General features: G+C 44.6%; 1 pseudogene; it reads right to left on the bottom strand.

Moving 5' to 3' along the window:
* Window positions 1–6975: 6975 nt before the first annotated feature.
* On the bottom strand, window positions 6976–10984 carry LOC123403518 (annotated as a pseudogene).
* Between the last annotated feature and the right edge of the window lie 3847 nt (window positions 10985–14831).

The following is a 14831-nucleotide window of genomic DNA, read 5'->3' as shown; positions in this document are numbered from 1 at the left end:
ACACTTTTCATTATCATAGTTTTGTCAAATTCTCAAATATGCAAAAAGAATTTTTAATAAACATAGTTTTTAATTGAAAATAACAAAATAGATAATAGTTTGGATAGTCAAAATTATTAATTATGAAAATAGAAAATAGTTTTGCATTATTTATTCAATTTAAAACACTTTTCATTATCATAGTTTTGTCAAATTCTCAAATATGCAAAAAGAATTTTTAATAAACATAGTTTTTAATTGAAAATAACAAAATAGATAATAGTTTGGATAGTCAAAATTATTAATTATGAAAATAGAAAAAAATTGAAACTATATAAGAATTTATAGAGAAAATTCAATCTAATTTCAAAGTGAACTCACTTTGAATTCAGGTTGAATTTTCTCCATATTTTCGAATATAGTTTCAATTTTCAGTTAGTTTATGCCCGTAAGCCTGCTTTAGAGAGGAGCTCGATGGAGAAGCTGCGACGGGGCTTATAAACAAGTGCTAGTCCCCCTCGCTGGGCGAGGTGGGACTAAATTTATCGTACAGCCGAGGAGGGGCTGTAGTCCCGGGTGGAGCCACGCCCCGGGACTAAAGACCCCCTTTAGTCCCGGTTGGAGCGCCGCGCCGAGACTAAAGGCCCGTGCTTCCCGCCTTCTGGTCTGCCAAAAAAGGGCCTTTAGTCCCGGGTCGTGGCTCCACCCGGGACTAAAGGGGATCTGTAGTCCCGGATCGAGCCCCGAACCGGGACTAAAGATCCACCTATATAAGCGGGAGTTAAAAAATTTCCAACCCAAATCGCATTTCCTTCTCTCCTTCTTCCTCGTTCTCCTGCCCGGCGCGGCACAGCGACGAACTCGACGACGTCGTCAGGCTGCCCGCCGTCCTGCTCGCCGCCGCCTGCCGTCCTCCTCGCCGTCGCCGCCGTCCTCCTCGCCGTGCGCCGCACCGTCCTCCTCGCCGAGCGCCATCGACACCTCCGGCCGGTAAGCCCGCCGCCCCCTCCTCCCCAACACTTCGGCCAGTAGAAGAAAAGAAGAAAAAGGATAAGAAAAGAAGAAAAAGAAGAAAAAGGAGAAGAAAGGAAGAAAAAGGAGAAGAAAGGAAGAAAAAGGAGAAGAAAGGAAGAGAAAGGGAAGAAAAGAAGAAAAAGATTTTTTTTGTCATTTAATTCCTATTGTTATTAGGTTTTGCTAGATTATTAGGGTTAGTAATATTTAGAATTAGGAAAAAGGAAAATAAGAAGAGGAGGAGAAGAAAAGAAGAAAAAGGAGAATAAGAAGAGGAGGAGAGGAGAAGCAGAGGAAGAAGTAGAAGAATAGAAGAGGAGAAGTAGAAGAAGAGAAGAGGAGAAGTAGTAGAAGAAGAGGAGAAGTAGAAGTAGAAGAAGAAGTAGAAGAAGAGGAAAAATAGAAGAAGAGGAAAAATTAGTTTAGGGTTACAAGAAGAAGAAATATTGTATAGTGTATATGCTTAAGTGTTAATAGTGTTTCTTAGATTATTGCTTAATTTTGCTATTGTATATGCTTAAGTGTTAATAGTTTAATTTTGCTATTGTATATGCTTAAGTGTTAATAGTTTATTTTTAGCAAGAAAATTAATAGAACTATTTTATTTTTTAGTTCATTTTACGATGCCTATCCCGCATCCTCGTCGTCGACTCGGCGGAGGACAACTGCTTGATCAGAGGGGCCCTGTCCGGGACTGGGCTCCGCCCGGCTGGTATTGGGAGGTGCTACCTTCCGGGGGGCGTAGGTTGGTGAGGAGCCAGCCCATCGTTGACCCGATCCTTGTTTGGTGGCGGTCGCGTGGGCCAGTGAGGGTGCCGAGGCTTCCGGACACCGCGGAGGTGGTACGTCACCATGTCGGCGAGGAGGATGAGCACGTCCGTCGCTACATGGTTGCGTTGGAGGGCAGGTTCGAGCATACCTGGCAGGTTCTTCGGGGATCTCACTGGAGCTATGATCCTGTGATGGTTCCTTCTCTTTGGGTGTCCACCGCCCGCGCCGATACCCGTCGGGCGCAACGGTTCTAGATGTATCAGTGATGCTATATGTATGATAGTATTCGAGGAGTATTAGTGATAATATTCGACGATGTACAGACAAAAGAGATGATGCATTTGCTTATAATTGAATGCATGCTAATTTGAATACTACTTTATTTTACGATTTGGTTTTGCTTATTGAATGCTCAAATTGGAAAAGTACTCCTACTTTGAATACTATGCAGAAATCTAGGAGTCCCGGATGGAGCCACGACCCGTGACTAAAGTTGTTTTGGAACGGATTTCGTGATTGAATAATTCTTTTTTGGTACAAAGGTTAAGAGAATCCGTTTTTTGCAGAACTATGGATCCACATATCAGGAACCTCGAAGAGGAAGAACTTTTCGAAGATATAATCAAAGACGGCCCCGACGTTGAACCAGCTGAATCTCCGTCATCATATCTAAACCCCTCCGGATATGGAATGGAGGTCGAGCGACACCAAGATGAAGCCGATGGGGCAGGAGATAGGTCCAATGACGGAGAAGGTGATAGGTCCACTGATGGAGAAGCCGGTGAAGAAATAATAAAGTCCGGCGAGGTATGCATATGAAGTTCGACAATCACTTGTAATATGTGAAAAATATTGGAGATAGCTCTATATTTTATACATATACATTCATTTGACGAATGTTTCTCCCTCTTAGGCCTCCACATCGAGCAAAGCTACGAAACGAGGCCCGACTAGAAAGTTGGATGCACGGACGCATTACACCTTTGAGGTGATATTGCCTACGGGCGAACCCAAGCTTCCTAAGAATGCTGCTGACACATTCAAGAAGCAATGCGGAGTTCTCATTAGGGATCACGTCCCGGTCAGCGTTCGGGAGTGGAACAAGCGCAAAGGGGCAGCCGATAGTGACTATGTCGCCGAAAGGTACAAAGAAAATCTTTGGAATGATCTCATGTCACATTTCAACCTGCCAGAATGTGAGAATGAAGACGCCGCACACAAACTGAGGGCCAAAGTCAAGCAGTGGACTCTAAAGAAGATGGTCGAACTGTTCCGTAGCTGGAAGAAGAAGCTATGGAAAAACTATCTGAAGACAAAGAAAGTGCCAGTATTCGAGGGGTATCTAGCCAAGCAGGCGAATCACTGGAAGGCATTTCAAGAGTACAAGGAGTCAGAAGATGCACATGCATTATCAGAAAAGAACAAGATAAATGCCGACAAGAAGAAATATCACCACAAGCTAGGGCCAGGGGGCTATGAGACTGCCATCCCAAAGTGGGATAAGAAAGAGCAAGATCTGCTAGATAAAGGCATCGTACCTGAACCACTCCGTGATGAGTGGGAATTGAGAGCAAGAAATTGGTTCCTTGCGCATGGTGGGTCGTACGACGAAAAAACAGGGGACCTCATCTGCACTGACGGTCTTAGGATACCCAGGGAGAATTGGAAAAGGATAGTGAAAGAAATTAAGGAGGGAAAAAGAAATTTCACTGCAGATAGAGAGAAAGATTTGCTCACACTGGTCCTCGGCAATGACGAACATTGAGGACGAACGCGAGGCTTCGGTCCTTCTTACCCGTGGTGGCTTGGGTTTGCCAGAGACCAAGACACTTACAGAAGCCGAGAGAGAGCAAAGAAGCGGCAGCAGGATGAGGAGAATGACAAGTTCAACCAGTTGCTTGCTAGGATTAACGAGCAACAGAAGCAGATTGATGAGCTTAGAGGAGTTACGCGCCAGGAAGATCCTGCACTTGATATTACCGGCGCCCCATCTAAGCGGAAAAGGAGCGTGGCTGAATCTGAGGCCCCACCCGACGATGCACGAAGAATGATAGAGGGCGGTCCCGGCTACCCCGTGGATGGAATCAAGGAGTCAACATCATGTGAACTCCATCAGAAGTTCAAGAACATATCCATGAAGGTGGCCGTCGGACAAGCTTTACCTTCTGGCCCTGATGCACGCTGGCGTGGCCGTGAGATTCCAACTGGCTTTGCTAAAGTCGGGGTGGATGAAATCATGGCGGGGTTTCATGATATGGAGCTCGACATAGCTGGACCCGAAGATGAGAGGACACTCGGAGAAGTACTGGGTGGAGTCATCCTATGGGATAAGAACTACATCAAGCTTCCAGGCTCGGCCCCAAGGACAACAGCGCCTCTGAGTCGTCGCAGGTCACCTACAGCTCCATTACCTCCAAGCCCTCCACATGACGTCGGCTAGCACAACACGAGTCCATCTCGATCACCGCCGCCGGACTTGGGTCGTCCGTCTCCGCCGCCGCCCGCACAGGATACTAAGCGGAAGCGTGCCACCAAGAACGCTCCGCCGATGATTTCTAAGCGACGGAGCCCCCCAAAGCGCAAACGTTCGCCCCTCCCAAAGGTACCTCATGCTAATCTTCCTATCAGACCTTATGATCGTACCCCCGAGGAAAACGCCAGGATAGCAAAGGAACATCATGATGCGCAGATGAAAAAGAAGGAACCCGAGCCCCGCCTGGAATACACCGAGAAGCAAATAGCATTTGCAAAATACTTCACGACCCTTCCATCACAGTATGACTTACACCATAAGCCTGATGACTATACACGCACATTGCAGAAGGAAGTGAAAAAGAGCAGATCACGTGCAAGTGCAAGTGGGAGCAAATCAAGTTCAACTACATGCAAGAAAAAATCAGACGTTCCTCAACTTGGACAACAGGCCAAACAGTCGATCCCACCCCTCAAGGTGTTAACCGAGAATGTTCCCCCTCCGGTGCAGGTGCAAGATTTTGAATTAGCAAAGAAGTGGGTGGCTGAATGGGGTGTCTCGGTTGAAGATGTTCTGGCTTCCCAAGACGACAGGTTACCCAAGGCTGTGGTAGCCCCTAAGCCACAGTTTGTCATGGGAGAGCCTTTGGTCAGCAAAGATGATCTCCCAACAAATATGCGTTACTTGCATACATGGTACTTAAGTGAATCAAAGAATGGGAGAACGATGATCGTAGTGAGTGTCCCACGGGAGTACTACGGCCGCCCCGAAGAAATACATATCGACATTGATGAACTCTTCCAGATGTACAATGGCGACGCCCTCGACAAATCGCTTATGAGTTGCTATTGTCTGTAAGTTTTTCAATTCGTTGTCTACATATAACTTGTTTAGTTATTTCAATTCATTGTCTATATATAACTTGTACTCTATTATGCAGAATGAAGATTCTGGATTGTAAAAGTAAGAACATCCTAAATATTGGGTTTATTGACCCAGATAAAATACATATAGCGACGCTAACTGATAAACCCAAGGAGACGGAGGAAAACCTTCTAAGGTTTCTAACAGATCAAAATTTCTGTGACCACATACTGTTTCCATACAACTTCAGGTGAGGGTCTTTACTCTGTTGTGGTCATTCACTTATACGTTACTAACACACACACACACACACACAAATATATATATATATATATATATATATATACATGTGCAACTTGCATTGGATTCTGTTGGACATTCAAATCGATAAGGGAAGAGTTGATGCCTTCGACCCATTATTGAGACCCTTGGAACAGTTCCAAAGCCTGCAGGACATGCTCCAAGGGTAATTTCAATCATTCTTGCGCTCTATCGGTCTCTTTCGTTGATTTTCTGATATATCAATTAATGAAAAACTTAGCAAATCATTATCCTTGTCGGGCAGGGTTTGGAAGCGGTTCAAGTGCGTGACTCCCGGTATCGAGCCTGAGAAGCTGACCTTTAGAGCGGCTTAGGTAAGTAGTAGTATGATATACCTCTATTTTCAATACATTTATGATGCTAGATTATTATTTTGATTATATATATTCTATTCTCGTAAAGTGCGACCAGCAGCCAAGGGGGACGCATCTATGCGGATACTATGTTTTCGAGACCATTCGCACGTTTACCTCTGAGCACTAGGATCACAGATTCGATGTAAGCAATGAACATTCACACCTCTATTTTTACCCGTCATTCTTTGTTATCATGATTGATATTCATATTCATCTCCTCTTCCTATATAGTAAACGGCCATGAGGACGAAGGTCCTACCAGAGAAACGCGCGATTGCTGTTGCAGAGGAGCTTGCGACCTTTCTGAGGACGGAAGCTATAGATGACAAAGGACGATTTAGTGTAGCTAGGGGCCATTACTGATGTTCGTCCATGTAGTTGAATAGACGGGCTCTAGTCCCGATAATTCAGATCTCTATATAATTGTATATATATGCTCGCTTGTAAGATAAGTTAATCTTATATATATATGCATAATTATTTCTATTTAAATTATATGAAAACTAATTCCCGAACACCAAACGAGGCATCACTTTAATCTCCCGAACACGTAACCCTAAAACCCTAAAACCCAAAAATAATTTCATTCAAAAAAAACCCAAAAATAAGCAAAATCTGAAACTCTTTAGTCCCGGTCCGTGTAACGAACCGGGACTAAAGGTCCTGCCCCTGGGGCGCTACGAGGCGCCCACGTGGGGCACCTTTAGTCCTGGCTTGTAACAGGGCCGGGACTAAAGGTTAGGCCTTTAGTCCCGCCCCTGTAGTCCCGGTTGGTGAACCGGAACTAAAGCCCCTTACGGGCCGGGGCTAAATGCCCTGTCCCCACTAGGCTTGCATTTCAATAAGATTGTTGGCCTGAACAAACAGGACTCCCTGCCATTATGTTTGCAAATTCTTCAGTTTGCACCAACAAAACTGATTCATGGAAACTACAGGCAGTCTCCATGCATCTGCACTACACATGAAAGCTTATCGCCCATACATAAAAGTACAGAGTACACAACACTTGCAATTGCTGCTCAATTCATGTCGCAGCAGCGATGCAAAGCTCAGTTGCATCGCTCCTCTTGAATCCAAGCATTTAGAAGCCCCCAGCAGCAGGATCAAGGCTCCCTTCCGCCTGATCAAGTCATGGTTTTAGTTGTATCGGATGTATGACCATGCACCAGTGTTTAATATATATAAAAAAAATCATTTCCACGCATAGCAAAATGAATCTGCCAAGCAGAGTCTCACCTAATAGATACTAATGCTTTGCTTAGCACATTTCCAATGTATATCTGGAAGAGTTAATCAGTTAGCGATTATCAATGGGATTAATTCCAAATGAAAAGAACAAATCAAGAAGAGGATAGTACTTGAAGCATAGCGTGCTAGCACCTCGCAGTCGTACCTAGAATGAAGCTGGAAGATGCCGCAGAAAGAAGTTTTCTTTTTTAATCATCTATTCCTCTGATGTTCTTGTCTGTGCTTCTTGTTTCCTTCTTTTCAGCTCCTGACACTGATGAAGTTCCTTCGTCATTGTACTCTGCATCCGCCGGGCCAATGGAACAAATAAAAAAAAGAGGGAATAAAAATGAAAAATTAGGGGACAGAGCAACCATGCATAGAACTAATTAAGATGTACGAGCAGCTGTGCTAATTACCTCCTGATTTCGATGACCTGTCGATCAAGAAGTATTGTGACAGCATATCCCTTGCCCTGACAGCATACTCATTTGCTAACTGGCGCACTTCCTTACAGTAATCGCCCCGCTTAACGCTTGGCATGGCCGCATCATCCTCCATATCTATGACTATGTTATGCAACAAGCAGCAGGCACCAAGCATCATTTCTAGAGTGTCCAGATTGTCCGGCCACCGCGTCTCTCCCTGCAGGCAGCTCCATGTATCTTCGAACCTTGCCAGCGCCTTCAGCGCGCATGACGTGGCTGACGAGTGTCTCCTATTGAACTCCGCCTTGGAATCTGAGAGGTCTTCTTGCTGGTAAGGTGTGATTCGCCAGGGTAGAAGAGGGTATCCTTCATCACCAATTATGTACTCCCCGACTTCTGGTCCATCTAAGTATGCCTTCAGCTTGCTGCCATTCAAGTGAGCACCCTTCTCGCACTCCTTGAAGAATTTAGAATTCTGCAAAATGCTCAATTGGTCCATGCTTCCTGCCGATGTCAAATGAATGTTCCAGAACCTCATCTCTGGATCAACGAAATATTGCATTATAATGTTTTCAGTCTTCCCATGGCCGTAGTTTGGTCCAAATGGGACATGAGTTGTATGTATAACACCGCAGCAGTTATGCATATTGTGGATATTTCCAAGCATGTACTTGATCTTATCCATTTTACTGGAGTCTGGCCAGTGCACGTGGTGCATTCCTCGCTCGTACACAGCAGCAACGAACCTCTCAGTTACCAACAAGATGGTTGACTCGTTCACACCAAGAGATGATTCTAGGGTCTCCGATGGCTCCGTAGAGTACAACCTTCTCAGTGCAACGGCTACTTTGTCTTCTAAAGAGAGCACCCTCCCGTCAACAAAGGTGTAGCTATCCGTATATTCCCATGACGGCACTTTCACCAAGCTGCAGATGTAGCTAAAGGTTTTGCTTGTCACTTTGAATACATACTCAAATCTTCGCGCATCGTCAGAATAAGATAAGGCCCCTGCATAAGAAGAAACCGGTAGAGTAATTATACAATTCATAGCTGGCAAGGCAAGAGATCAAATATTTGAGTTAAAACTGTGAGATCCAGAAATAACATGTGAGCAGGGAAGTAGGAACAAGTTACTACAGCAGAAATTTATCAAATGATATACTCCAGCCATATCATAAAGTAGCACTGGTCAACAAATAGTCAGCCATCTATTTTTATCTAGATAAAAAGCTAGTAATACATCTATGTTGACATTAATACCATGTTTTATTGTTCAACACTAGAATGGTATATTCAAAAGGAACTGTTGGGAATATGTTCGAACTCCTACACACTGATGAAAGGTGAAAAACAAAGAGAGTAGTACAAATAACCAAAATAAATTGCAAACTTAAGATGAAAAGCAATGCTAAATCACCTCTAGACATGAAAGAGCTGACATTTGTCTCCAAGTTGTAGGGTTTAGCTTTGTACAAGACATACCGTCCTTCACCTGCATATGCCTTAGCATGCTCAGCACGGCTGAACTTGTCCCACTCAGGGCCAGTTTGTCCGGCGGCTATGGAAGTGAGCAGAGCTAGACTGCAGTCTAGCTCGAAACGCGTTAGGTTTATACCCCCCATCAATTCTGGGAGTGTCTCCATATCGTCATCCTTGAAAATGAGCTTTTGGAGTGCAGGAACACCCTCCAGCACCTTCAGCTCTGGGCAGTCTTGGATGGTAAGCTTCTGCAGTTTGGGAAAGTTAGTGATCCTCTCCAGGTCAAGGTTTCCAACCACTTCCAGTTCGACCAGATATGGAAAGTTTTCAAGAGAGATGAGACCCTCGACATAGTGTATAGTTAATTTATTCAAAGTCGTTGCCTGGGAGGCAAGGCCAGGAGGAAGACACTTCAGTTTGCAGCTGACTAGCATTAGTTTCTGCAAGATAGGAAAGGCTTCCACTTGCTCCTCCCACTCCCACTCCTCCCATTCCATCATTCCCATCAAATCCATCGTATGCAATCTCGGAAATGTAGCCAGAACCTGGGAAGGACGAGGACTGTGGTGATGGTAGGACTGCAAGAAATCTGGTCCAACATGCTTGATGGCTAGAGCACGGTTGATCTGAAAGAACTCTAGATAAGGGAGCTGACACAAGCCATCAGGAAGCTTTCTGCAGCAAGCCAGGTCATGAATGAACAGAATCCTCAAACACTTGAGGGGCACAACTAATGATGACATCATCCACCTTGGGAGCCGTCGACCAAAATATCCGACGATGACAAGATATTCTAACCTGGGTGGAGGGCAGAGCTCATCAAACACCTTCGTTATTCGTTCTTGTTCTTCACCGGAGACGCTATTTTCCTCTTTAATCAGCCCATCATCTCCCAATCTACTACCACGATATAAGGATAGGTCGTTAAGACGCACCTTCTCATCAAGCTTTGCCTTTGCTGCGGATGAGGAAGCAATTACATTCTCTAGTCTGTCCAGTCCAAGATTCTTGAGCCAAGAAAGAGGACCCAACTCTTCCAAACTGCACCAATCTCCATCCACCAGGGCTGGAAACCCAGCTAATGATCTCAAATTTGTTAGAACACAAAATCCTCGAGGCATGTTGTTTATACTAGTATCATAGAAATTAAGATACCTTAGTTGCCCTAACTTTAAAATGCTACATGGAAGTTTCACAAATTGTTTGCATCCTACAAGGTTAATGCACTGCAAGAATTTCATCTTTCCAATGCTATCTGGCAGACTAGATATATCAGAATTTTGTAAGGACAAGTATCTCAGATGCTTGAATTCATGCAAAGATTCAACCAAGAGACCAACATGTCCAGAATCTATATGTAAAGTTCGTAGACATGGAAAATGAACCAAAGAATCACCATGCTTCATATTTATGTGGCCAACTGATATTAGTGTTCTCAGTGTGCTTTGTGTTTGTAAAGAAGTCCACTTTAGCCCATCTGATTCTGATGCTTTGCTGTCTAGAGATAACCGAAGAAACTTTTGTGCAGTAAGTTTACTACCAATACTAGTTTCTCCGGTGTGAGCTGCTAGTGCCTCATCTCTAGCCACAAATTGAGCAAATGAGCGAACAATATCATGCATGTTGCAAACACAATGAGTGGCATATTTTACATCTGGTTCTATCAGGTTCCTCGAGATTAGCTCCTTATAGTACTTGCTTCCAAATTCTTCTAAGTCGCCTGAGATTCCATGAAGAAAGCCTTCACTAATCCACATGCCAATGATGTTGTCACTAGTGAACACTGTAGTTTTAGGGAGAAGGGAGTAGTATAGAAAGCATTGTTTCATTCAAGAAGGCAAATCTTCATAGCTTAAATATACTGCATGGTTTAGCTCTTCGGGCATTTCAGATTCTGACCATATAGACTCATCCAGAACCATCTTCCACGCATGGTATTTTTTATCTTTCTGGCACAAGAGCCCTCCCATAACTTTGACAGCAAGAGGCAAACCATCACATTTGGCTACAATTTCTATCCCAATGTCCTTGAGCATATTAATTTCACGCCCATCTGTCTCACTTGAGACCATCTGTAAAAATGGTTGGAACCAATAAAGTCCATAAGAAGGGGTTTGTCTTACAAGAACAGTGGTGGTTTATTAGTGTCTAGTGTTCAGTTCAGTCAATAATAGGCCCGTGAACAAAAGGAAACTAATCAGGGACACATTATTGTACTACCTAAACTGAGTTGTCAAGTGAATGAACTTATAACCGCTGATGTTGCTGTCTACCGGGATACCTAGCACCTGAGAGATCTAACACCAAACATGGTCAGCCAACATGATGCAAAGTTTCTACCTTTCTTTTTACCTAGAATATGTATTCTCTTTTAGTCTATCAATATTCAGAAAATAAAGTCACATTTGTTATATGACTACATGACAGTGAAGGGTCTCATCTATGTTTGAATTTATCTTTATTTTGTTGAAGTCTATAATCAATTGCCTAGCCCTTTCCAACAGTTCGGAATTTTGGTTGCGTTTGCTAGTGCATAAAGCTTAACATGGTATCATGGCCTAAGATCTTGAGTTTAAATTCTGGCTTTCGTAATTCATTAAAAAAATTGTTGCCCCCCCTTTTGTCCACGTATAGACCTTATGAGTCATACATCTGAGTCTTGCGTTGGCTACTGCATGAAGCTTAACATACATAATATATTCTTTTTATAATCCAATTTCCAAATAAGCATAAGTTTTCTAAGGAATACTATAAAGGATAGTACAACATCAGCATGGATCAAAATTCTCACCCGCAGAGGTTTGAACCTGCTGGGTGTGGGATTGTGCACACACTCTCCCAATCAAATTTGTTCATACTAATTTTTGTTCTAGCTTGTTTGCCTTTTCTAACAAATACTAATATATTACTCCAACAACTCAATTTTTTATGTTGTGAGTTAGAAGATCTTTTATCCTGTTGATTAATGACTTTTAGTGTCTTTTGTTCCAATTGATTAAATTATCATCTGAACTCACACCAAAAATATGTTCCGTGTTGGGTGCATTTTGATTCAAGTTCATGGGTATTTTTTAACCAGCCAACTAATTCTTTTGTGCTCACATACATACTAACATGTTATGTAGTGGGAGTATCACTTTTTCAGCATTATAAGAATGTTTATTCTTGATAACTACTCCCTCCATCCCATAAAAAAGAACGTTTTTGGCAGTGTGTGTGATCATGTGAGCTCAGCCGCCCGTGTCAGCTCGCTGGACAATGGGTCGTTGCCCTCGATCCCTCGCAACAACGTTGTGGCGATGCGTAGCGATCTGGCTCTTCGGCGTTGGTAGAACTCTCCTATGTCACCCGCCACCTTCGTAGGCCTACAGCTTCGATTCCATTCCTGGTTCTTCTTCCTGCAGGTTCCCCCACTCTGCTTGACTTGTTGTGGGCAGTGGCTTGGCAATAGACTAGGACATCTCACTGACGAGGTGGTTGTGTACGGTTGACTGGCGAGGGTGTTTTGAATAAGCCGGTTCTCCTTCTAGCTCTATGGTGAGCGCCTCCTTTCGTCTGATGGTGTGGTGTCGTCGAGTCTGGACAAGGGGGAAGGGTCCCTCTTAGACGAGCGAGAAGGAGGTTGTGTGGTCTTTTGGCTCCTGATGTCGTCAACGGTTAGTTTGTTCTCTTAGCGTTGGGCGACACTCTAGTTGTTTCGACCTTCTGCTTCGATGTTCAAGCATGTATGGCAATGCCTTAGTACAGCTGTTCTTAATCTTTTACATTTCTTTTTTGCTTGTGGAGTGTCTTGTACTGTAAACTGGCTCTCAGCAATTATGTATTCCCTTCGTCCCATAATATAAAAGCATTTTTAACACTAGTGTATTATAAAAAATACTTCTATATTATGGGACAGAGGAAGTATCTTGCAATTCCTGACAAGCTTGTCTCGAGCCTTCTTTCTAAAAGAGGAGTTCACGAGTTGGGGTACTGTAGTTTTTGAGTAGTGATTAGAGAGGATAGTTTAGGGCAGTGGTGAAAGCATAGCATATTCCCCACGTGACTCTAGTAATTAACCTAGTTGTAGCAAAGTCCTAAATAGTTTAGTATTAAGTTTACAAAGCCTGTTTAGGAAACGATCACGTGTATAAACCGGCAACGTACCTGTACGTATAATCCGGAGTTGCGTCGTGTTGGTTGCCGACTCGGACGGCAACGCGTTGGACGCGGCAACGATGTATCTCTTTATATAGCAATCAAAGACAAACAAACGGTGCAAGTTGAAGCACCACCAAAACCAGTTTTGTTCCTGTTGATTCGTTCGCTACAGCACGAGAGTTTCCGCCGAGAGTTTCCGCTGGATCGATCAAGCACAGCGTGCAACTAGCTAGAAAGAAGATCCATCCACGTGTGTGCGTGTTAGCTTCACAAGCTAGCTTTGCACGTAGGAGTGTTGGAGTGCTGCTGCCTGCTGATTTGATCTACGGTTCAAAACCAACAATTGGTATCAGAGCCTCGACGATCTACGATCTACGATGACGGACAGCAACGCTGAGTCGGTCATGTCCGGCAGCGGCGGTGCCAAGGCGAACAAGAAGGGCGACAAGGTGAAGAAGGGCGTCAAGTCAGCAACCAGTGGTGGAGGAACGAGCGGCGCCAACGTCCAGGCGCATCGCAACATCCCCATCCAGTACCCGATGCTCACCGACGCCAACTACGGCGTGTGGGCGGTGAAGATGAAGATTATTCTTCGATCCCTTCGAGTGTGGGAGGCCATCACGGACGACGACGTCGACGAGGAGCGCGACGAAGGTGCCATGGCCGCCATAGCCCAGTCTGTGCCGGATTCCGTGTTGATGACATTTGCGGAGTTTGAGACGGCAAGAGAGGCGTGGAACGCACTCAAGGAGATGAGGATCGGAGAAGATCGCGTCACCAAGGCTCGGGCACAAGTGCTGAAGCGCCAATTTCACAAGTTGCAGATGGAGGAAACTGAATTGGTGAATGACTACGCCATGCGTCTTACTACTTTGGTGGGAGAGATCCGCGCGCTTGATGCAAAGCTCGATGAGATCGAGATCGTGGAGAAGTTTTTCAGTTCAGTCACTGATAAACTCACGTACATCATCGGCACGCTCGAGCAGCTTTACGACATCGACGACATGACCATAACGGAGGCGATCGGACGATTGCGGACATGGGAAGAGAATGCTCGTGGCTGTCGGAAAGGCAAAGGAGGAGGTAGTGACCAACTCATGTACTCGTGCGCAGATTGGAGGCCCCAAGTAGCAAAGGAAGGCGTGACGGTGGCGAAGGCTCAAGCAACACGAAGGACGATGGACAAACCGGAAAAGGCAAACCACAAGGTCGTGGTAAGGCGGGCCAATCTAAAGAGGAGAAACCACGGAACTTGGATTTGTCCGAGGTCAAGTGCTATAACTGCAATAAGATGGGTCACTTTGCGAAGGATTGTCCAAAGCCTAACAAGCGGGAGATCAAGACAAATTTGGCAAAGCTGGAAGACGAAGGTCCAGGTCTTCTGATGGCCGAAGTTTGTGATCTCGCTGAAACAGTGGTTGTGAAACCAAGCCGGAAGGTGCTACTTCATGAGGAAAAAGTGACACCAAAGTTATCCGGTGATCAGAACGTGTCGTGGTATCTCGACACGGGTGCCAGTAACCACATGACGGGGTGCAAGGAGAAATTCCTCGAGCTGGAATACGATGTTGAAGGCTCGGTCAAGTTCGGTGATGGTTCAGCTGTGGAGATTTGCGGGCAAGGATCTGTCCTCTTTGAGGGTCTCACAGGCGAACATCGCATACTCACCGGAGTGTACTACATCCCAAGACTGCGCAACAACATCATCTCTATTGGGAAGCTTGATGAGAATGGATGCAAGGTGAATATAAAGAGCGGAGTGATGACGATCTTCGACAA

This window comes from Hordeum vulgare, chromosome 6H (assembly GCF_904849725.1).
Source record: "Hordeum vulgare subsp. vulgare chromosome 6H, MorexV3_pseudomolecules_assembly, whole genome shotgun sequence".
Classification (NCBI taxonomy): Eukaryota; Viridiplantae; Streptophyta; class Magnoliopsida; order Poales; family Poaceae; genus Hordeum; species Hordeum vulgare.
Note: the sequence above shows the minus strand (reverse complement) of the source record. Positions and strands in the feature narration are given on the sequence as shown.